The sequence below is a fragment of the Pogona vitticeps genome, chromosome 4 (genome assembly GCF_051106095.1).
Source record: "Pogona vitticeps strain Pit_001003342236 chromosome 4, PviZW2.1, whole genome shotgun sequence".
Taxonomy (NCBI): Eukaryota; Metazoa; Chordata; class Lepidosauria; order Squamata; family Agamidae; genus Pogona; species Pogona vitticeps.
This window is the reverse complement of record NC_135786.1, coordinates 224592926-224596466: the sequence shown is the minus strand read 5'-3', so window position 1 is coordinate 224596466 and position 3541 is coordinate 224592926.

Below are 3541 nucleotides of genomic sequence, written 5' to 3'. Positions count from 1 at the left end.
TTCTAGCCTAATTCTTCCACTTAACAGCAGTTTTACAGTGTGGTTACATACAGTATATTCTACACATGTCTACTGTATAGAATATACCCTATACGTACACAGATGCTTGCTGCTGCCTACTTATGGCTGGCCTGCTAAGTGTGCTTACTTGGAAGTAAGCCCCATTGAAATCATTGCTTATCGGATCTGTCTTGCTTCTGAGCTGGTCCTGAAGCACCAAAATTAGGAGTCTTCTCACACCTCACTGACTGAACAGATTTGTTTTGACATAAAATGCAGACAAGTAGCTGCTGTTTTGTTAGATGTATGAAGTCTTGAATTATTTTATTTGCAGCGTTCATAGACTGCCTGAAAATGCTGTCAGAGTGGGAAATGGGAGCAGGTGGTGGGGGTGGAGAAGACAGTCCTTAAATGCTGAATTACAGTAGGACAGGATTTGTATGGAAAGGAAAGCAAAAAAATGCCCGTATTCTTAAGGTGGAATGGGTGTTATCTCCAAAGTGGGGCAGGGCAATGCCAGAGTGTTATCCTTCACTGCTGTGTAAATATATGCACATGTGCATTGAGGCTTGTTGGTTTTGTTTCCTTGTTTCCGCTCTAGTTGTGTTTATAAGTAGGGTGAAGAAATAGCTAGAGATGTGGGCAGAACAGTCACCCATGATAAGTCTGAGAGTACATCTAGCTGCAAAACCTGTTAGGGTTGGGATCGACATGGATTTTAATCCCGGACTTCTTTATGGGTGTTCCGTACTTGAGGCATACATGGGGTCACGAAGAGTCGGACACAACTTAATGATTAAACAACAACAACAATACTTGAGGCAGGGGAAAAAAAACCTATTCTGTTTAAATTATTTCCCCCTTAATGGAGATTCCAATGTTACATGTTTAGGAGCTCTGATTCTTCCTAGTAGGCTTAGCCAGACACAGCATTTGTTCCACCATATGTACCGGATTGTAGGCTGGTTGATACTGGTATTTTTCTTACAGTCCAGATAGTGTAAGCCTCACATTGCTACGCATAATGAGAAAAAAATAAACCCTGGGTATTGTCGCTACATATTTTGGACTGTGCACATCTCAGCAGATGCCACACAAGACATTTTCCTGTGTGAAGTGAAAAAACAGTGATTTCCATCTATTCCATGCCCAGAAGCTGCCTACACTGGCAACCTCACTGCAAGAGTGGCCAAAATACCAGTATCACCAGCCTACAATCCAGTGCAAATGCTGTGCTCCAAAGGGAAGGATAAGTGCTATGTGACAGAATAGCACTTCCATCACAAACCACTCACAGTGATTGAAGTCATAGGCAGAACTACTAAGAGATGAGCTGTTGTTGGTTTTCCTTCTTATGGTACAGTATTTTCCACCAGTGTCTTGTGAATGTAATAGTTGAGCTTGAACAGGTGGTGCAATATTGAGGATGGGCATTACAATATTTTAATTTCTGGCCACAGTTGAAGAGGGAGGATAATCAAAGTGTCTAAATATTCTGCTAGGGGGGGAAATAGGGGTACATCAGCACCATGATGCCAGTCAGATAAGTTGTCTTTAATATTCTCTAAGTGTGTCTCAGTGTCAACTCAATTGTTTTCCCTCTTGCCTTGTAAAATATTTTTCCCCTCAAGGGTGCTCTCACAGCAGTTCATTGCAGCAGAAACTCTTATGGCATCTCTAAGATTGGCAAAGTTTTTTTTTTTTTTGGCAAAGCTTTTGTGGCTTTTGTTGGCTGAATGGTCGTATGAATTAGGCATCTGGTTAAAGAGCTGGAGGTTGAGAGTTCAATTCCCCACTGTGCATCCTGGACGAGCCAGCCTATATGGCCTTCGGCAAGCTGCACATTCCCAGGATGTTCACAGAAGAAGGCAAAAGTAAACCCCTTCTGAGTATTCTTTACCCGTAGGACTCTGAAAAGGGTCACCATAAGTCAGAATTTGACTTGGTGGTACACAGTTATTAGTTGCATTTGTGGCTCTGGCCCTCAGGTGCACGGAGAACACTTTGGAAATAAACCCAAAGATCATGGGGCTGCATTTTCCACACTGCCTGAAAAGGTCACTAGCCTTTGTCTCTATGCTGGCTCCATTGGCACATCCAAACCCTTCTGAGAGGTGCACCCCCTGCTACTGCCAAATTTGCTAACCCCTTTGCCATTCTTCATTTAGAACAAGGGATGAGCTGCCAGTGCACTGTGAAAGCCTGCTTCCAGGAATGTTGCTTTAAATAAGATGTGGACGGAATGCATATTTTGTTTCCAAGGGAAAATGGCAGTTTTAGAAAAAAGACATGCAGGGAATGCATGTCTTGTTTTAAAGGGTGAGCAGCAGGTTTAGATGTGTGCCTTTTTCGTTTTTGTCTTTTGGCCATTCCCAGAGCAGAGCAACACACACACACACACACACACACACACACACACACACACACACACACACACACACACACAGAGAGAGAGAGAGAGAGAGAGAGAGAGAGAGAGAGAGAGAGAGAGATTGGGAAGCAAGCTGTCCATAAGCTACAGGCTGCCCCCTCCCCAATTGTTGAGTAAGGAAAGCTGTCTCTTTCTTTGGTGTTCAAGTATGGAAACACAGGATACTACCCTGTTTGCAAAGTGGCTCCTCCTTCCTTTGAAAAGGACGACTGACTGGTAGAGGAGGCAGAGAACAGAAAGACAGCTTTCTATTCTTCTGAAACTGCTTTCAAACCTATACATAGACTAATCTAGACCCAAGGAAAATTACTTTTGGGGGCCATAATTCCCAGAACCCCCTAGGCTAGTTGTTTATAACAAGGCTGATTTATTTTAACATTCTGCGTTTGAACTTCAGGAGAGAGTGCCCCGCATAAATTCCTTTGAAAGTCCTGGAGTGCTTTACATTTTTAAAGCAGAAATAAATATGTTACCAGTAGATCGGAGGTTAGTTCTCCAATCTTGTTTGGAGTTCTTTGTTAGGTTTCAACAACTTCCTACAGCATTTCCCATATTTGTACCCAGCATGCACACACCCTGGTAGGTGTGTCTATAATGAGTGTTTGGGACTGTGTGTCAAGTTTCATGATTCTTATTTTAAAAAATTATTCATCCCATTCCTGCTTATCCAATCTCTGCTGTGGCAAACCAGTGGAGTACATTCTGGTTCGACCACATAGCTGTGTCGGCTGAGTAAGGCAAGCAAGACTAATGTTGCAATATATAAGCATGAAAAGAAGCACCTGGTTGGTCTGGATGATACAACCCAGGTCTGATTCTGAGCTGGGCTATGAAGGACTCAGAAATAGACATTCTGGTTTCTAGTGTAGGAGGAAGATGTTGCACTGTTAGCAATGAAATAACATCAACGTTTGCTAACTGGCTTAAAGGAGCTTGCTTTAGCACAAAGGGCCTTTAGTGGGGTAGCCTAGAGTAAATATTTTGCTTTGGCCTTCAGTGGCAGGAAAAGATATGAGGTGATATCGTGTTTATTGGAACAGTACGATTCGAATTTCTCAACTGAAAAGCTTTAGTGTGTATGGGGGGGGGAGAGACATCATTTAATCTGCA